The sequence below is a fragment of the Bos grunniens genome, chromosome 3, assembly GCF_055505025.1.
Source record: "Bos grunniens cultivar Pamir isolate PY7600 chromosome 3, Bosgru_T2T1.0, whole genome shotgun sequence".
In the NCBI taxonomy this organism is placed as follows: domain Eukaryota; kingdom Metazoa; phylum Chordata; class Mammalia; order Artiodactyla; family Bovidae; genus Bos; species Bos grunniens.
The window spans coordinates 98,356,984-98,378,959 of NC_141167.1; positions in this window are offsets into that span (position 1 = coordinate 98,356,984).

Consider the following 21,976-nt stretch of genomic DNA (forward strand, 5'->3'; position numbering starts at 1 on the left):
ATTTTAATTAAGGGTAAGGCTATGTTGATGAGAGAAGCAAAGAGAGAAGAATGCATAGAGAAGCAAATTTGGAGCAGGAATTCCAGCCTCTTTGTAGTTCCTGGATCTAGGCTCTCCCCAAGGCCCGATGTCTGCTTGAAACCTGACAACACTATTCCCGTGTGCTTAGTTACTCAGTCGTGTTCGACTCTTACGACTCTATAGACTGTAGCCTGCCAGGCTCCTCTGTCCATGGGATTGTCCAGGCAAGAATACCGGCGTGGGTTGCAATTTCCTTCTCCAGGGGATCCTCCCAACCCAGGGATCGAATGCAGGTCTCCTGTATTGCAGTCGCACTCTTTACTGACTGATCTACGCCGGAAGCCCGACAACACTATGAAATGGGTCAAATTCAAGAATCTTGGAATTTGTAAAGGTTGTACTGAGGGGTGGGGGGAGGTAAACAGAAATTTGAATATCAGAACAGCACTTCGTATCCAAATAAACGAAATAAAGCACCTATCTAAATTAAGCTGCTAAAACAGAATGGGGCTTTCCATTAAGGCAGAGTCAGAAGGTTAGAGACTTTACACGTGAGATCAAAGAAAGCAACAGTTCAAGGCTTGTGTCCACTTATTTTTAAACAATTCCTGAGTGCCTAATTGTATGCCAGACACTGAGCTAGGTTATGAAGATGAATAATAACATTCCCAGAAACCTGTGGCCCGTATCAACCCCCAGACCAAACACTGTCTGTAAGTAAACAGCAGCTCCTGTATGAATTACATAATTCCAAAAATGAAAAAAAATTTTTTTTTCCTCAGGAGGAAGTGATGCTCTTGGCAGACAAAAAAAAAGGCGCTATTTCTGGGCTGCTATCAGGCATATGTGGTAGTATGGCTGAACTAGTTGTTTAAAAACTGAAACCTTTTCTTACAGATTAGCAAATAGCAGCTTATCTGAGCTATCGCTCTTCAACCCGCACCTCCTATCAAACTGCGCCAAAACTCTGCTGGTACCACTTCTGCAGTTTATCCAGATTAGCTTCTGATTGGTCAGTTTCCATGCCAGTCGGTTTCAAAAGCTCCGTCTCCCAGGTGGCCATTGGCTACCTCCAGGGACACCCAGAACGAGCCCCGCCTTCCATCGTGGCGCCCGCCCGTCGGCCCCACCTCGAGCCTGGTTCTCTTGGCTGCACTGGTGATTGGGAAGCGGTGATCAGGCTGCGAATATGTTGATGCCCTCAGAGCTGGTGGTTATTTTGAATTATCAGTTCACTGACTAAACTGTCCTACAATGTGAGCTCCAATAAAGCAGAACTTTCATTTTGTTCAACCTTAAGTTCGTTCACAATCTTTACCTATGTTGTCCACACACAGTTAGTTGGTCCAGACATTAAAGTGAAAGTTAGGATTTGGGTGAGGAAGGAGGAAAAATGAACAAGGTGCACACTGTAAGTAATGTGAAAGCCACTATTTAAAATAATTACCACCTTAGATACCCTGCTTCAAATATCCAGCCTAAGCAAACTACTCCCTGCCTTTAGACGCTACCTCATGAAACTTTCTTTATTTTTGTCCGATTTCCCTGCTTTGTTGGGAAAGCTAGGCAGAGACCACCAGACCCATCCCTTGGATTTTGAGATAGTGGGGTTGTGAGGATAATTGGAATAGTTTTGATAGGATCTAAAATATTTTATTGAACTTAAAAGTTTTAACAGATTTCTTTTTTACCCTCATAGCCTCTAAAATCTTTTACAGCAGTAACAGTAGTCATTTGTTATCCCCCAGAGTCTAGTGCCCTGTTCCCCCAGGAACCTAGCAAATGCTCAGTTAATGTTTGATGAATAGATGACTGAATGAATGGCATACTCATGGATTGAGACAATTCTTCATCGGTTGTATACAATATTCCAGGACTTTTCAGATGGCACCAGTGGTAAAGAATCCAACTGTCAATGCAGGAGTCCCCAGAGACATGGGTTCCATCCCTGGGCTGGGAAGATCCCCTGGGGTAGGAAATGGCAACCCACTCCAGTATTCCTGCCTGGACAATTCCATAGACAGAGGAGCTTGGCGGGTACAGTCCATGTGTTTGCAAAGAGTCAGACTGGAATGAGCACGTACAGCGTAATTCACAATTGGCAAAGCCAAAAGCTTAGCCTCTTTGCACCAGTGCTGGATCGAATTTCAGAGACAGAATTTGGGCTTATCCTTCAAAAACTGTGTTTCCCCATTTGGGAGAATTTGGTGCAGTTTTATAGCAATGGTTCAAGGGCAGGGATGCTGATAAAGATCACGGTGTATAAGCAGAGTCTAGACCTGGTAGTCTCTTGATGAGCTTCTCTGGTTCTTTTAATCTAATCTCAGGTGGTCTTCTCTGGAATGAAGAATGCTAACATCTTCTTCCTTTTGTTGGAGGTTTTAGTTCTGTAAAGAGCTCAAAGATTCTGTTACGTGTGTCCCCTGTGGTGGAACCAGGACCCTGGCCCAAGGCTACGCTCTTGTTCCCAGTGTTGTTTGGCTTCCTCCTCTTATACCTCTTCACCTCCTGCTTCTTTACTCTCTTCTATCCATACTTGCGGAGAAGGCAATGGCACCCCACTCCAGTACTCTTGCCTGGAAAATCCCATGGACGGAGGAGCCTGGTAGGCTGAAGTCCATGGGGTCGCTGAGGGTTGGACACCCACTGAGTGACTTCACTTTCACTTTTCACTTTCATGCATTGGAGAAGGAAATGGCAACCCACTCCAGTGTTCTTGCATGGAGAATCCCAGGGACAGGGGAGCCTGGTGGGCTTCCGTCTATGGGGTCGCACAGAGTCGGACACGACTGAAGCGACTTAGCAGCAGCAGCATCCATACTTGTGTGTCGGAAATGAGCAAACAACTTTCTTTCTGAGTGATTTTCTTTACAACCTTAGGGGTCAGAGCTTTCAGTTATTACTAGTCTTTGTTATCCTCCCTTCTTTAAACAAATTAAAATACATGGGTCAAATTACAAATGAAAGAGGGCATATTAGTATTGCCCATGGAAATAAAAAGGATTATAAGGGAATGCTATATATAATTGTATGCCAACAAATTAGATACACTAGATGAAAAGGACACATTCCAAGAAAAACACAAGCTACTTAAACTGATTCAAAGAGAAACAGAAAACCTGAATAGACCTATAACAAGCAATTTAATGAGTAGTAATAGTAATAGTTGGAGAAGGCAATGGCAACCCACTCCAGTACTCTTGCTTAGAGAATCCCAGGGACGGCGGGGTCTGGTGGGCTGCCGTCTATGAGGTCGCACAGAGTCGGACACGACTGAAGCGACTTAGCAGCAGCAGCAGTAACAGTAGTAGCAGCAGCAGCAGCAACAGTAGTAGCAGCAGCAGCAGTAGTAAAACTTCACACAAGGAAGAGTTATGGTCCAACTGGCTTAACTTGTGAATTTTAGCAATTGTTTAAAGAATGCTAATACCTTGCAAACTCTTCCCCCTACCAAAAAAAAAAAAAAAAGGAGAGTGTGAACATGTCCTAGCTCATTTTATGAGGCCACTATTACTCAAAGACTTCACAAAAAATGAAAATGACAGACCAATATACCTTATATAAAGATAAGTAGCAAAATAGTAGTGAACTTTTCCCAGAAGCAAGTAATGGATTATACAATAATGATGATATGAGATTTATCCTGGGAACACAAGGTTGGCTTAACATATGAAAATCAATATATGTAATGTACCTATTAGTGGAATAATGGACAAAACTCAACTGTTCATCTCAAAAAAATGAAAAAAGCATTTGAGAAAATATAACTTTTTTCTCTTAAAAACAACCAACAAACTAGGACTAGAAGAGGTATTCCTCAACCTGATTAATTGACATTTATAAAAAAATGCAAAACTAATATGATACTTAAAAGTGAAAGACTGAACGCTTTTTCTCTAAAATTGGGAACAAGACAAAAATGTCCACTTCCCTACTTCTCCTCAACATTACATGTGAAGTTCTTACTGGGGCAATTAGACAAGAAAAAGAAATAAAGCCAACAACATTTGAAAGGAAAAAGTAACTCCAAATCTATTTGCAGATGGCTTGATCTTGTACATAGAAAATTCTAAAGAGCGCACACAAAAAATTGTAATTAATAAGTGAATTTGTCAGAATTGTAGGGTACAAAATCAGTTGTAATTGCACTAGAAATTAATAATTCCAAAATAAAATTAAGAATGTAATTTCACTTATAACAGCACCAAAATAAATGAAATATGTAGGTAAATCTAACAAAAGAAATAAGCTTGTTTTTCCTTTTGAATCAATACTTTATTTTCTCAACATATACAGTAATATTCTTTTCTTAAAAAATTTTTATTGGTGTAGGCATATGTGCATGCTAAGTCGCTTCAGTTGTGTCCAACTCTTTGCGAGCTTATGACTGTAGCCCGCCAGGCTCCTCTGTCCGTGGGATCCTCTGGGGAAGAATACTGGACTGGGTTGTCATGACCTCCTCCAGAGGATCTTTCCTATCCAGGGATCAAACTGCATCTCTTATGTCTCCTGCATTGGCAGGCGGGTTCTTTACCACTAGTGCCACCTGGGAAACCCTGATTATTCTCTAGCACTTGATTTGGAAAGAAATCCCAGGATGAATATGGAGCTCATTTCATGTGCTTCTCTCTCCTTAAGAATCATAGATTCAAATCCTGCCTGCTTAGGTTACTCATCAGTTCCTTCCAAGAGTTGTTTCTGTATTTTTCTATATTTATATCTTTTTGTCCTGGCGTGCTGCAGTCCATAGGGTCTCAAAGAGTTGGATATGACTGGGTGACTGAACAACAACATATTTATATGTATGTATGTGTATATATATATATGTAATACTTACATATTTATAAGTATTTATATATTCTATTGTATCCTACTCCCCCACCCAAGGTGGAAAAAGTCACTCTGATACATGCTCCTCCATCCTAGCTAAAACTGGATGTTTCAATACTTCTTAGCTTTTGAGTTTGCTGTGACTTCACTGAACTTTTTATCTGACTCAACTAATGAAAATGGCATATACATTTTAAATTTGGGAACACCACTCCTTTTAATTTGTATATTAGATAAAATCTACCTCTAGTCTATGGGCAAAGCCAAAGTGCGGGTCTGCTAGGAAAGCAACTTCTACTAAATAATAGTATTGTTGTTCAGTTGCTCAGTCGAGTGAACTCTTTGCAACCCCATGGACTGCAGCACCCCAGGCTTCCCTGTCCTTCACCATCTCCCACAGTCCACTCAAACTCATGTCCATTGAGTTGGTGATGCCATCCAACCACCTCATCCTCTGTCATCCCTGTCTCCTGCCTTTGATCTTTCCCAGCATCAGGGTCTTTTCCAGTGAGTCAGCTCTTTGCATCAGATGCCCAAAGTATTGGAGCTTCAGCTTCAGCATCAGTCCTTTCAGTGAATATTCAGGGTTGATTTCTTTTAGGATTGACTGGTTTGTTCTCCTTGCTGTCCAAGTGACTCTCAAGAGTCTTCTCCAGCACCACAGTTTGAAGGCATCAATTCTTCGGTGCTCAGCCTAATAGGATTAGAAGCCAGATTTCAGAGAATTAAGTGGTAAACAATGTATGTAAGTCAAGAGGCATAGACATCAAATGTATACAGTGTATGTAAGCAAACTGGTTATGAAGGGAAATGAGAGATATGGTGGTGGTTAGAGGGGGAAGGGAAATGGAAGATATGATAGAGTTTAGAGGAAGAAGTCTCTGTTTTAGGGATGAAGAAATGTGAACATGTTTATAGGCTCAGTATGGAGCTAACAGAAAAAGGGTGGCCAAAAAATATTAAGCCAACAAAAGATAATTAAGAATTTTCTAGTAGAGATAAGGATCTTCCAAGGTGGCTCAGTGTAAAGAATCCGCCTGCCAAGCAGAAGACACAGGTTCAATCCCTGGGTCAAGAAGACCCCTGGGAGAAGGAAATGTCAACCCACTCCAGTATTCCTGCCTGGGAAATTCCATGGACAGAGGAGCCTGGCAGACTCCAGTCCAAAGAGTCAGAAAGGAGTTGCACATGACTAAGCAACTAAACAAGAACAAAAAGTAGAGATGAGAGTCATAAATGGCTTCAGTAAGATAGATTAGGGGGAAAATAAAGATATGTAAAGATACAGATTAAGTTAGGTTTGAAAGAAAGAACGATGAGATACCTGATAGTGTCATTTTCTGGAAGCAGCTGGAATCACGATGGGAGAGACCACTTAAAGAAATAGTCAAGAAGTGGAATTAAAGACCGGATGAGTTGCATGAGGAAGATACATCTCTGATGATACCTAGTTTGGGGGCTCAAGCAACTTTGTGGATGGTAGTGTTGGAGTTAATAAACCAGAAGAATGAATAGCAGATTTTGGAGGAAAAAAATGACTTAAGAAGTGTTCAGATTGATTCTCACTGAGTTAATGATAATGACTATTGCCTATGAACCTTGGGATCCATACTACCCACTAAAAGATAAACCTTGTCCCTTTCAGGCCTTGCAAATTATAATGGGATTTTGTTTCTTGTTGTTTAGTCACTAAGTTATGTCCGACTTTTTTGTGACCCCATGGACTGTAGCCCGATAGGCTCCTGTGTTTATGGGATTCTCCAGGCAAGAATACTGGAGTGTGTTGCCATTTCCTTCTCCAGGGGATCTTCCCGACTCAGGGATAGAACCAACATCTCCTGCATTGGCAGGTAGATTCTTTACCACTGAGCCATCAAGGAAGCGCTACAATGGGATTGCTGCTGCTGCTAAGTAGCTTCAGTCGTGTCCGACTCTATGTGACCCCATAGACGGCAGCCCAGCAGGCTCCCCCGTCCCTGGGATTCTCCAGGCAAGAACACTGGAGTGGGTGGCCACTTCCTTCTCCAATGTGTGAAAGTGAAAAGTGAAAGTGAAGTCGTTCAGTCGTCTCCGACGACTCTTCGTGACTCATGGACTGCAGCCTACCAGGATCCTGTGCCCATGGGATTTTCCAGGCAAGAGTACTGGAGTGGGGTGCCATTGCCATGGGGTTACCTCCCTATAAACCCATCATAAAGCAAAAATATCTTGTCAAAAGGCATTTTGTATACCTAACTGACCAAACATCACAGCTTAGCCTAGACTGCCTTAAACATGCTCGGAACACCTAATCAGCCTACAGCTGGGCAAAATCATCTAACACAAAGCCTATTTTATAATAGTGTTGAATATCTCATGTAATAATTTATTGGCTGTTATACTGAAAGTGAAAAACAGAATGGTTGTATGGGTACAGAGTGGTTATAAATGTACCTGACTGGGAGCCCAGCATCACCAGAGAGTATTACCCCATATCTCTAGTCCAGGAAAAGATCAAAATTCAAAATTCTAGATCTGGTTTCCACTGAACGCATCTCATGTTCACACCATGGTAAAGTCCAAAACTCATTAAGTGGAACCAGTAAGCTGAGACTGCTGATATAGAATGGTACAGTAGAAGCATTCTGCTTTGCTGGAGACTCAGTTTCCATTCTTAGAAAAGACTGGAATATAAGAAAACGGGTTTTCCGAACAAACATTGAGTGGAAGATTTATTTGATCAATGAACTTTTTTTTTAAACCATGAAAACACGCTTTTGATTTGATACCAGATACCAAGTTATATATATTTTACTATGAGCTCTTCATGGAAAATAGCAATCAGAAAGTCTCAATTTAAAGAAAAATTGAGGTTGTTTATGAGAAAGGTTTTTATAATAACTAAAGGGAAAATTGAAAAGAAAGATTTTAAAAGAGAGAAAGAAGGCTAGACAACAAACCTAGAGAAGTAATGATTCTGAGGAGAGAATAATGTAAAATATAAGAGGGTGATGGATTTGGAGGGTGGAGGACAAAACCCAGGAAAATATGGAGAGGAGTGAGAGGAGAAACTTTTTGAGGTTGGAAATTGAGGACAGTGACAATGGAGCAGATAGGAAGAACACAGAAAGGAGGTCTGGAAATGAAAAGCTCTCCAGGTTGAGGTAATGGGTGGGAGAGAAGGGGGAGATGACAGAGGGTGCAGAGGCAGCGGCGAGTGTTTGTGGGAGAGGGACCGAGGCAATCTGGGCGGAGCAGGTGGCGGAGGCAGCGCGGAGGAGGCCTGGTCTTCCCAGGTCTGCACCGCGCCGGGGGCAGCTGGAGTGGATAGCATCCTCGCCGAGATGATGCGTCCTGGCAGTGCGGGAAGACCTTAGGAAAACCAAGCAGGGACGGTAACTAGGACTGGGCTGGTTAGGACCGGGAAATTCATGAAGAGGACTGACTGCGGGTCCTGCTGCCGCCGCCGCTGCGACTGCGGCTGCTGCTGCCGCGCGGTCCGCCGGGCGCACCACGCGCCCTACTGGTCCAGGGACGCGGCGCGAATCCCGCCGTCCTCGCGGCAGTCTCCCGGCCGGGAACGACGGCATCCCGAGCCGGCCGGGAGCTGGGCAGCAGCCGCCGAAGAGGAAGAGGAAGAGGCAGCCGCGGCAGCCGCACCCTGGATGAGGTGAGAGCACCGCGGGAGCCCCGGAGGCTGCAGACTGCGCCGGGAGTGGCGGCGCCCGAAGCGCTGGTGTAGGGGAACCTTCGCCTTTGGGGCTGGGAATCAGGGCTGGAGACTCGGGCGCTTCGGAGGGTTGACACAGAGTGACATTAGTTTGGAGAAGGTTGAAGGGCATGGCTAGGGACTGGGGGATGATGGGGCTGGTGGCGGGGGCGGAGGGGGAGAGACAGTAGGGAGTTGCCTGGAAATACAGGTGTGGCGCTGGATTGGCGCTGGACTAAAGCATAGGAAACTCAGTCTCTACCCCTAAGGTCTTTGCTTAACGTGTAGTCTAGGGCTCCGTTGGCAGAGATGAGATTGAAGGCCGTGCCTGCTGGGTCAAGTCAAACAAGAGATGAACGCAGGATTCAGAAGGCCATGCCAGGTTGAAAGCACTAGGGAAGCTAAAAGAAGATAAAGGACCGGGAAATGCATGTGGGGGTACAGGTGAAAGCACTGCCTTATCTTATTTCTGCCCCGTCCTCCTCCCCGCCCCATCTTAGATACAGGCAGCAGGGTGGGGTAGTGATGGTTCCTTCTTCCTAGGCTCTCTTTTCCTGAAGAGCTGAGGCCCTGCCTGTTGGCTGGATGGATGATGCCTACCAGGACGAGCCCCACCTAAACCCAGTCACTTCCACTGGTCTGGCGTGGAAGACCCCACCCATTAGGCCCAAATTTTCTTAGCAGCAGCAGGATGAAAATCTGCCATATAATTTTTTTTTTTTTTTTGGACAAGAGACAGATTGTGCTGCTGACTTCTTGAAATAAATCTCTCCCTGTTGGAGCATCTTTAGCTTATCCTTTAATGGGAAGCTAGTACTCATAAATCAAACTACAGGGCAATATTGATTTCAGCATGGAGGCTGCCATTAACTAACGGGGGGATCTGAAAAAAATTCATTTCTGTAGGCCTGTTTCCTATGCATAATATCAGAATTTGGGTCTTTTGAGTATTAATTACAGATCTGCATATTAATAGGATCTGTACTTTGTATTCAAGACTATGTGAATGAGGAAACAATTTATTCAGACACTTAATTGTGTTTATTCATTACACTGTTCATTGTTTATTTGGGAAAACTGAGTCAGGCTACTCAGTTAACAGTGCTTAAAGGAATCACAATTATGAAGAAATCCAGGATAAATTACTGCCTTGAAAGATGGAAAGAGGCAAGAAGTAGTCATTATTTGATTTTTTATAAAGTGGAATTTTAGCCCAAACATAATTACTTTTTAAACATGCTCTACTGATGGTGTGTTGAATATTTTTCAACAATACTTTGGAAATTTGTTTAAAGCTTGAAACAAAAAATTAATCTGAATATATTTAAATTTTAAATTCTTCTTTACTATTTTATATATGCTAGGGTGAACACTTTTCATGAAAAGAAGCATTGTCATTACAAAATTTTAAATGAGTCATGACTCTGTATCATAAACATGTGATTTTTCTGTCCTTCGTAACAAAAAATTTGTTGGGTTAGAATTAGGTTCTCTAAATTGTGGCTTAGAATTAGGTTCTCTAAATTGTGGCTTAATTGTTAAAATAGATGGATACGCTTTTGTTATTCCCTTAATAATTATTCATCTGACAGATCTCTACATTCATCTTAGTTGATGTGATGATGAACCTTGAAATGTTTTTAAACATTTCAGGAATGCCCTGAAGTCAGAAACTTCACTGAGGTTGATGCTACTGTGACCTCATTTAAAAATCAGATCTCCAGGAATGTGCAACATACTTTTAAAAACATACCTATCTTAGCTCTAGTACTAGAAGTTTATGAGTATTAGAGGCTTGCACTTAGGAGAAAGTATCTTTGGTATCCAGTTTTCTAACTCCCGATCAACTAAAAATGTAAGAAAGCAGCTCATTTTTTTAATATTTAAATTTATTTTTAATTGGAGGATAATTGCTTTACAATTTTTTGTTGGTTTTTGCCATACATCAACATGAATCAGCCATAGATATATGTATGTTCCCTCCCTCTGGAACACCCTCCCACCCCCCAGCCCCCACCCCACTCCACCCCTCTAGGTTGTCACAGAGCCAGTGATTTGAGCTCTGCTGTACAGCAAATTTCCACTGGCTATCTAATTTTACGTATGGGAATGTATGTGTTTCAATGCTACTGTCTCAATTCACCCCACGCTCTCCTTCCCTCACTGTGACCCCAAGTCTGTTCTCTATGTCTGCGTCTCCATTGCTGCCCTACAAATAGGTGCATCAGTAGCATCTTTCTAGATTCCATATATAAGCATTAGTATACGATATTTGTTTTTCTCTTTCTGTCTTACTTCACACTGTATAATAGGCTCTAGGTTCAGCCCCCTCATTAGAACTAACTCAAATGCACTCCTTTTTATGGCTGAGTAATAGTCCATTGTATATATGAAAGCAGCTCATTTTAATTCAGTATTTTTAAATCAAGCAATGATGGTAGACGTCAGTACAAAATTGGATGCAAACTACCCTGAGGTAGTTGAGAACCTATCATTCTAAACTCCGCTTACCTATGTAACTACAGTGTGGAATAAGTTTTATAATAGTAAGATGGACTATGGAAAATAAATAAATAAATGCAAAGATCTCTCCAAGGAAAGCTGACTCTGTCCCGAGAGATCATGCAAGGTGGTATTATTGTGCAAACCGTGCTTTAGTTGTTGAGTCTGTTTCTCAGACTGATTATTACATTCATATGGCTACTATATAAAGCCAGGATGGCAAGTTACTAATTTACAATGAGGAGTCATCTTAGGGAACTAGGTCCTCTTTTTTTATGTCAGTGAGTTCTTTTGGCATGCTTGGCACATTTGGAAGCCAAATTGTAATTAAAAGGTTGTTTGTGAAACTTGGATTTAGAATTGCTGTTTTGTGTGTGTGCTCAGTCGTGCCCGACTCTTTGCAACCCTATGGACTATAGCCCTCCAGGCTCCTCTATCCCTGGGACTTTTTAGGCAAGAATACTGGAGTGGGTTGCCATTTCCTGCTCCAAGCGATCCTCCTGGCCCAGAAATCAAACCTGCTTCTCCTGTTTCTCCTGCATTGACAGGTGGATTCTTTACCTCTGAGCCACCTGGGAAACCCAAATTTAGAATCAGGAGAATTAATCAGTAAATTCTAAATTAAGGAAAAATAGCTTTGAACAGAGTATCAGAGGATACAAACGGGTTCTTTCTTCCCTGGATGGTGTCATTAAGGATCAACCTCTCTTCTTATGTGGACCTTCTTTTTTTATCTGACATGCTAATATTTTCAGGTAATAGTTTGTTTGGTTTGGGAATCTTTATGTCTGTTTCAAGTGCCTGCACATTTCTGCTCTGAACCAGTTTGTCTTCACTGTCAAGTTTAAACTCCAAATGGCAAGGTGACTTTGCTTAGGTAAAAGTCATCATGGGGAAAGGGAAATGGGGTTGGGAGACATTGCCAAAGCCCCTATAAGCTGGTAATATGAACCACGTGGTTAATGGCAACTGGATACAGTGCTAAGAGGCAGAGAATTAGAGAGGGCTTCACACACACACACACACACACACACACACACACACACACACACACACACACACACACACACACACGAGATGAACTTTTTCTAGCCTAGCAAGATAAGGAAGCCAGAGTTGGGTGGGAAGTACATTTTAGCAGAGGGATATAAGTGGATGTATGGCCTTGGGAAAAAGGCCTTATTCAGGTGAGACCCATGCTGTGCTAGAACTTTTCTATGATGATTTAATTCAGATGTGACCCTCTTGCAATTGTATAACTATTTAAAAAAGAATTAAGTGAGTTGCCAGTGCAGGTAATGCGCTTTAATGTGCACTTGTTTTTGCCCCCTTTTAAAAAATTTTATTGAAGTGTAGTTGATTTACAATCTTGTGTTAATTTCTGCTGTACAGCGAAGGAACTATGTTTAATATTCTATAATGTGCACTTTTGAAGCCTAGCAGATTGCACATTCTAGGTGGATAGCCTGGAACCAGCAGACAACTGTCAGAGTTAAGGGTGAAGGATGGTGTCAGAGAAGGATCAGTGCATTTCTAACATCAAATGTCAGCCATTATGTCTCTTTAGCCATCTCTCTTTTTGTTTTTTTTTTTTACTGCTTTATTGAGATATAATTGACATAGAATAAACCGGGCAAATTTAAAATGTACAATTTGAAAAGTTTATATATATTTATGCAGGTATATATTTGTGAAATATATATGTATGTATATATTTGTGAAAGCATTACATGTCCATCATCCTAAAGTTTTCTTCTGCCCTCTCATAATCCCTACCTTCCATCGCCTCCTGCCCCACTAACAGACAGGGAACCACTGATCCTTTTGTCACTACATGATAGCTTGCATTTTCTATAATTTTATATAAGTGGGATCATACAGTATGTATTCTTTGTTTTTGCCTGGCTTCTTTCACACACTTATTACTTAGTTATTTTAAGATTTATCCATGCTGTTGTAGGTAGTAATCATTCATTTTCTTTCATTGCTGAGAAGTATTCCATTGTATGGCTATGCCACAGTTTATTGATTCACTAACTGTTGGGTTGTTTCTGTAATGTGGCTATTGTGAATGAAGCTGCTATGAACATTTGAGTGCTAGTCTTTGTGTGTGCATATGCTTATTTTCTCTTGGATGAATTTCTAGGAGTAGAACAATAGGTAGATAGATGTTTAACTTTTTAAGAAATTGCAAAATTCTGTGTCAAAGGTATTTTACCTTTTACATTCCCAGTAGAGATGTATGAAGGTCCCTGTTTCTCCACATCCTTGTCAACATTTGTTACTGTCTTACTTATGGCCATTCTAGTAAATGTGAAATAGTATCTTAGATCTGCATTTCCCATTGACTACCGATGTTGAACATCTTTTCATGTGCTTTATTTTTATCTGTATATTTTTATGAAGTGTTTGTTGAAATTTTTTTCCCATTTTAATGGAGTTGTTTGCTTTTTTATTGTAAAATTTGAGTTTTCTATTCCAAATACAAGTTTTATTATATATGTACATTGTGAATATTTTCTCCCCATCTACAATTTGTTTTTTCATTTTAGTAACAGTGTCTTTTGAAGGCCAGAAGTTTTAAAAAATTTGCTAAAGTAAGTCCAAAGTGTCACATTTTTCTTTAAAGATTTTGCTTTTAATGTTATTAATATAACTAAGAAACCATTACTTAACCCAAGGTCACAAAATATTCTCCTATGTTTTCTTCTAGAAGTTGCATAGTTTTATGTTTTACGTTTAGGTCTATGATCCATTTTGAGTTAACTTTTGTATATAGAACAAGGTTTTGATCAAGGTTCATTTTTTGCATATAGTGTTCTTTCAGCACTGTTTGTTAAGAAATCTATCCTTTCTCCATGAAATCGCCTTGATACTTTTACTGAAATCAATTGACCATGTATTTGTTGTTCAGTCATTAAGTCTTTCCGACTCTGTGACCCCATGAACTGTAGCACACCAGGCTTCCCTGTCCTTCAGCATCTCCTGGAGTTTGCTCAAATTCATGTCCATTGAGTCAGTGATGGCACCAACCATCTCATCCTCTGTCGTCCCCTTCTCCTCCTGCCCTCAATCTTTCCCAGCATCAGGGTCTTTTCCAGTGAGTCAGCTCTTTGCATCAGGTGGCCAAAGTATTGGAGCTTCAGCTTCAGCATCAGTCCTTCCAATGAATACTCAGGGTTGGTTTCCCTTATGATTGACTGGTTTGATCTCCTTGCTGTTCAAGGGACTCTCAAGAGTCTTCTTCAGCACCACAGTTCAAAAGCATCAATTCTTCAGTGCTCAACCTTATTTATGGTCCAACTCTTACACCTGTACATGACTACTGGAAAAAACCCGGTTTTGACTAGATGGACCTTTGTTGGCAAAGGGATGTCTCTGCTTTTCAACATGCTGTCTAGGTTTGTCATAGCTTTACTTCCAAGAAGCAAGTGTCTTTTAATTTCATGGCCATAGTCATTGTCCATAGTGATTTTGGAGCCCAAGAAAATAGTCTGTCACTGTTTCCACTTTTTCCATGGATATGTGACTGTATATCTGATTTTTCTATTCTATTCCATTGATCTTTGTGTCTGTCTTTGAGCCAATACTCTACTATTAATATCTTGATTACTATAGTTTTGTAAGTCTTGAGATAACGTAGTACAAATTCTCCAATTTCATTCTTCTTATTCAAAATTATTTGGCTGTTCTAGGTTCTTTGCATTTCCATATACATTTTAGATTCCAATTGTCAATACAGATAAAAAGTCTGCTGGGATTTGAATGGGATTGTACTGAAGTTTATATATTAATTTGGGGAGAATTGATATTTTTAACAATATTGAGTCTTCTGATCCATAACATGGTATATCTCTTCATTTATTTAGGTCCATGGTTCTCAAACAGGGACAGTTATGCCTCATAAAGGACATTTGACAGTGTCTGGGCACATTTTTGATTATCCTAACTGCAGCAAAGGTGATTCTGGCATTTAGTAAATAGAAGTCAGGAATACTGGTTAACATCCTACATTGCACAGAGCAGTTCTAACAGTAAAGAACTATATGGCCTAAAACATCAATAATTAGTGAGGCTGTGAAATCCTCATTAAGTTCTTCTTTAATTTCTCTCAGCAATGTTTTATGTTTTTACTATATAGAATTTACACATCTTATGAGACATTTATCCTTGAATTCTTCATATTTGTAATTCTTTTATAAATGATAATGTCTTTAAAATTTCAATTTATGATTGTTTTTGCTAGTTTATATTGATTTTTAATAATTTTATTCGTTTATTCATTTTTGCCTGTGCTGAGTCTTCATTGCTGCATGGGCTTTTTCTCTAGTTGTGGGAGCAGTGGTTGCTCTCTAGTTGCGGTACATAGGCTTCTCATTGAGTTGGCTTCTCTTGTTGCAGAGCACAGGCTCTAGGGCTCTCGGGCTTCAGTAGCTGTGGCATGTGGGCTCAGTGGTTGCAGCTCCTGGGCTCAGTAATTCCAGCTCCTGAGCTCTAGAGCACCGGCTCAATTGCTGTGGCGCTTGGGCTTATTTGCTCCACGGCATATGGAATCTTCCTGGACCAGGGATCAAACCCGTGTCTCCTGCATTGGCAGGCAGAGGCAGATTCTTACCACTGAGCCATCAGGGAAGCCCTATATTGATTTTTGTATACTGATCTTAAATCCTGTAGCTTTGCTAAATTCATTGTTTAGTTATAGTAGATTTTTTTTGGTAGATTCTGTAGAATTTTATACATAAAACTTATGTCATCCACACAAAGAGAGGAAGAGGAAAGGAGGGAGAGAAAGAGTTTTATTTCTTTCTTTCCAATTTATGTCTTTTATATATTTATTTATTTTGCCTTATTGCACCAGCTAGCACCTCTAGCTGAATTGAAATAGTAAAAGCAAACATACTTTGCCTTGTTCCTGATCTTAAGAAGAAGTGTAATGTCACCTATAAGTTTTTCATAGGCACTTTTCATCAGATTGAGGAAGTCCCCTTCCATTCATAATTTTCTGAGAGTTTTCACTAGGAATGGATGTTTGATTTACATATGAATGAGATGCTATGTAATGTTTCTTTTTTATTTTTGATTAATATGATAAATTACATTGATTCTTTTAAGAATGTTAAAATTAACATTGAGATCCTGGAATAAATGCCATTATGTCATGATATATTATCCTTTCTATATTGTTGGATTAGAGCTGCTAAAATTTTGTTAAGAATTTTTGCATCTATATTCAGGGGGGATGTTGGTTTGTATTCTTCACGTTGTCTGGATTTCATATAAGAATAATTTTTTCCTCATAAAATGAGTTTGGAAGTAGTCCTTCTTCTTCAATTTTTGGGGGAGAGTTTGTGTAGAGCTGGCATTATTTCTTCCTTAAATGTTTGATGAACTTCTAAGGAAAATTATTAGCATAATGTCTTCAAGCTTCATCTGTGTGGTAGCAGCATGTGTCAGAACTCTGTTCTTTTTTAAGGCTGAACAATATACCATTATATGCATGTATCATATTCTGTTTATCCATTGATTTGCTGATGGACATCTGGGTTGTTCCACATTTGGCCATTTTGGCTATTCCACATTTGCTATGTTGGCCTTCCCAAATTCCTAGTTTTACTTCAACTTAGGGAGATAACTAGGCTCTGCCTTGATTCCCTCTCTTATCATTGCCAACTATAAACTTTCTCTAAGAAGTAAACTAGGGCACTTGTGTGCTTCACTTCTTTGGTTTATCTTTTCTGGGATCACTATCTGTGTTGCCTAATATCCAGTGTCTGAAAATCTTTCTTTCATATATTTTGTCCAGGTTTTCAGTTATTCCCATCAGACTTGTGTGGTAATAAATATGTGCACTGTTACTTCATGCTGTTTGGAAGTAAAATTGTCTTTCTAGTTATCTTTTAAATTGCATTTTTCAGCCCTGGCTACACATTGGAATTATCTAGGGAGGTTTAAAAAAAACTGAGGTACAGGCTCCACTCTAGACCAATTAAATCAGACTCCTTCGGACTGAGGTCCTAACCTCATGTACAAAAGCACTCATGTACAGCAAGTTTAGAGAACCACTGAATTAAGCAAATAAAAAATAAATTGTGTTCTGTCACTCCAACCAAGACAAAAGGTGGTTGGGTTTTTGTTTTTGTTAAGCAGTGTGGAGCTGTAGAGTGTTTTAAAGCAGGACATTGATGTTTGTAGATCTTTGTTTTCGAACTGTAAGTGTGGTAGCTGTATGGGAGGGGAGGTGAAGTGGGCTGACTGAAAAGACGGGATAACGAAGAAGCTGTTACGAATGGTTTGGGGTCTGAGGTTATGAGCTCTGAACTTAGTGGTAGTAGGAACAGTGAAGAAGGGATAAATTTGAGAATTTCTGAGGTAGGATTGATGGCACTTGTTAATCAATGAAGTACGGGAAATGAAGAAGAGAAAGGAAACAAAGAATTACTCTTAAATTTCTAGGTCAACTATGGAATGATTACTAATGTCAGGTACTGAGGGATAATGTGGTATGAAAAGTAGATATCAGGGAAATGAATTGCTTTCATGTGGGACATCCAGAAGGAGATGCCTTACAGAACTGTCTCCTGACCACTAAATTTTTCTGAAGCATAAAAGAGAAAAAAACATTTAAGAGTATATCTTTTGAGTGTGTTGTATGGTTTTGAACAGATGTTCAAACAGATGTATCTTTCTGCTTTTATCTGATTTAGGTTAATATTAAAATCTATTTGCGTTTCTTAAGCATATATTAGTTTACATGAGAGTAAAGTTGATATCTCCTAGGTGACAAGATATCACATCAAGGATTGTTGCAGACATTTGTTTCTCTTTTTCTTTCCTTTTTTTTTTTTTTGGCTCTTTTATTTTTTGGTGGGGAGATGTTTATTCACTCCTCCTTTACTTGGACAGTAACCCTCCATTTCCTTTGGAGAATTACCTCTTCTTTGCTATTGCTTTATTAAAGTTTTGATGGAACATTCTGCCCCCTTCTAGATAGATGAGGGTAATGATACCCACAGTACAGTAGTACAACCTAACTCTCTACATTAACATCGTGTCTTCATGGAGCAAGACAAGAGTGGAAAAAATGGTTGGGACCAATGGGTTCTTACTGCTTCCCCTACTTCTGTCCCTTCTGAACCTGTTTTTTTTTTTTTTTCAGTTTCAACTGTTCTGTTGATTCTCTAGGTCTCCCCTTTCAGTATTGTCTTTTTAGAAACTGAATTTAGCCAAATTTAGTTCATTCATCTTTTAAAAAATTATATTCAATGTCAGGCATAATTCTAGATGCTAGAATAGAATGAAGAATAAGATTATCTGATAAAGGCTCTACCCTCACAAGCTTAAGTTTAATGAAGCTGTATCAGGACTGGTGAGGAGATAGATAGTAAACAAGTAAATAAATATACAAATAAAGTGGTTTAAAAGATAAATAAAATTAAGCCATTGGCTAGAAAGGAACTGAGGCAGATGTTGTTGTTTAGTTGCTAAGTTGTGTCCAACTCTTTGTGATCCCTGGACCGTAACCCACCAGGCTCCTCTGTCCCTGGGATTTTGCAGGCAAGAACACTGGAGTCACTATTTCCTTCTCTAGAGGATCTCTCTAACTCAGGGATCAAACTTGGCAGGCAGATTCTTTACCACTGAGCCACCAGAGAAGCTCCAAGAAGCTCCAAGAAGCAGACAATGGGAGAACTGCAATTGTAAAACTCCTAAGGTAGAAATAACTTGTTATGCTTGAGCAACACAAAGAAGACCAGGGCAGCTGGAACATGTTAAACAAAAAGGAAAATGGCAAGAAGATAAGGGAGAAGAAGTGGGCTGGGTTAGGTACATGAGACCTTGTAGGCCATAATAAGAAGTTGATTTTATTCTAAGGACATTGGGAAACCAGGAAGCAGGAGCATTATATGATCTGGAAAATGTTTTAAAATATCACTCTGCTATTGCAATACAGACTTTAGGAGTGAAAGAGTGCTCCTAACAGTAGAAGCAGGAAGGGAGCTCTGAAAACTATTCTAGTAAATGGTATAGATATAAGAAAATGGTGATTTAAATCACGGTAGCAGCAGTGGAGCTGATAAGAAGTGAACAGACAGGGTTCTTCAGGAGTCTCCTGAAAGTGGCAGCCTTCCTCATGATGAAACTTGAAGGAGAATGTAGGTCTGGGACTTCTGGCAGACACCTTGCTAAACTTTTCAGACACTGAGAAGAAAGCTAGCACAGAAAGCAGTTGAGAGGAGGGGAGGGAAAACCCCTTATTGGAGTCTCTGTATTAAGCTGTATTTGAAACCTCTGGTCGAGGTTTTTGCCAAACCTCAGTTGAAGTTTTCCCCCCATCAGCATGAGGGTGGTGGTGGTTAGGTGAGGGGACAAAAGGATGGTGGTCATGCCCTCGGAGGAGACGCTTTGTTGTTGTTCAGTTGCTCAGTCGTATCCGACTCTTTGCTACCGCGTGGACTGCGGCACCCCAGGCTCCCCCATCCATCACCATCTCCTGGAGCTTGCTCAAACTCATGTCCATTGAGTTGGTGATGCCATCCAACTATCTCATCCTCTGTTGTCCCTTTCTCCTCCTGTCTTCAATCTTTCCCAGCATCAGGGTCTTTTCTAATGAGTCAGCTCTTTGCAGCAGGTGGCCAGAGTATTGGAGCTTCAGCTTCAGCATCAGTTCTTCATGATGCTTCATAAATATTCTGGATTGACTTCCATTAGGATTGACTGGTTTGATCTCCTTGCATTCCAAGGGACTCTCAAGCGTCTTCTCCAACACCACAGTTCAAAAGCATCAATTCTTTGGTGCTCAGCTTTCTTTAAAGTCAACTCTCACATCCATACAAGACTACTGGGAAAACCATAGTTTTGACTATACAGACCTTTGTCAACAAAGTAATGTCTCTGCTTTTTAATATGTTGTCTAGGTTTGTCATAGCTTTTCTTCCAAGGAGTAAGAGTCTTTTAATTTCATGGCTGCAGTCACCATCTGCAGTGATTTTGGAGCCAAAGAAAATACCTTGTATAATATTAAAAAATCCCTTCCCAGAAGGTTGCATATGTTAACCAGTTCTTGGTGGAAGGGTGTAGCAGGCAGGGAAATAGTTGCCTCAGGATACTACAACCTCTTCTAGTTACTTGCTCTCTCAGTCTTGTTTGCCAGAGCAACCTCATAAGTATAGGGTTTGTACTTGATCTCAAATGAGTTCCAAACAGCATCCTGTGATTTAGATGTTTGATCACTGATGTCTATGGCAGCAGCATTATCATTGTTTCATTACTACATGTGTAATTTTGTTATTAATAATATTTGTTGAGTACTGGCTACGTACCAGTATTATACATATCTTAAGCAACATATAATCATAATCTCATTTAATCCTCACTACAATTCTGTGAGAAAGATGCTATTATTATCCCTGCTCTTTTTTAGAAAGGTTAAATATTTTGACAAGATCACACAGTTAAAAAATGGTAGTGGTGGTGCTCAATTGGCAGGTGCTAAATTTTTTTTTGTTCATCTTGTATGCTTTAAAATCTCCTTCCTTTTAATGATCCTTGATCTGCTTTTCCTTAAAAAAAAATCAACGCAAACAAAAGCAACAGAAAGCCTTTGGTAGAGCTTAGACAAACATGGTTCCGTCTCCAAATTAGCCTAACATGTCATCTGTTTTAAAATAATAACCTGCATTACTAAAATCTGACCTTGCAAGGATTTGCTTTCAGTTCAAATGGCAAAATGCTTGCAGGTCAACACAGAGAAACGAATGACCTGTTTACAACAAAACACCATACCTAGACATGAGCTAGAGTCTATCAAAAAGCATCAGATAGCTTCATATTCAGGTTAATAAAATTGGGTGAATTGCACATTTCAAAAGAGAATCTGGGACACTGGGCAAATAACAAAGACTTCGAGCAAACTGGGCTCACTGCCCAGAGCAGTGGGCACATGTGTTCACATAATGGGGGGCTTTTGTCCACCGTGTGTGTGCTCATGCACACCCACATTCAATCATGCAACATTTGCTCAGAGAAAGTAGAGCCAATAACAGAAATGCTAACATGAACAAGTGACCTCAGTGTACAGACAGAAGCAGTGCCATATTTTGGCATCCTTTTAGTCTCCACAGTATTCCAATCCACACCTTTTTGCCTCATTGCTGTGTAAATCTTGACTTTGAAATCACTAACTAAATATTGAATATAAAATGTACAGATTTATTGTTGTCTCAATAAGAAGAGTTGTCATGAGTTTCACATATTTTCTAAAAGAAGAAAAGAGTCTGCTTAGACAGTGTATTCTATAGAATACACAAAATATATGATCCTACAAAAGAACTACTTACCATTTCCTTCATTTTCGCCATAAATCTCCTTTCCAGTTGTATAGCCTTAAATAAGGGCTCTGAATTCTTTGTCCTTCCTTACTGTAAGAAGAATAATAGCTTCTTTGTGAATGAAAGGGCTGGATCTCTAACTCTGCAGCATGACCTAGGATTGAGGGAAGGTTCAGGACTATGTGTATCAGTTACGTATTGATGCATAGACAACCACTCCAAAACTTAGGATCTGTGATGGTTAATTTTATGTGTCAACTTGACTGGATCACAAGGTGCCCAGATGTTGGGCTAAACATTATTTCTGGGTGAGTCTGTGAGGGTGTTTTTGGATATAATCGGTATTTGAAATCAGTAGACTGAGTAAAGCAGATTGCCTCCCCGACAATGTGGGTGGGCACCATCCCATCCACTGAGAACCTAAACAGAACAAAAAGATGGAGGAAGGGGGAATTTTCTCTCTCTCTCTCTCTCTCTCTGCCTGACTACTGAGCAGAGTCCCTAGGCCTGGGACTTACACAGTGGGCCCTCTAACTCTCAGAACACCACTATCAGATTTCTTGGGTTTCCAGCTTCCAGACAGCAGATACTGGGATTTCTCAGCCTC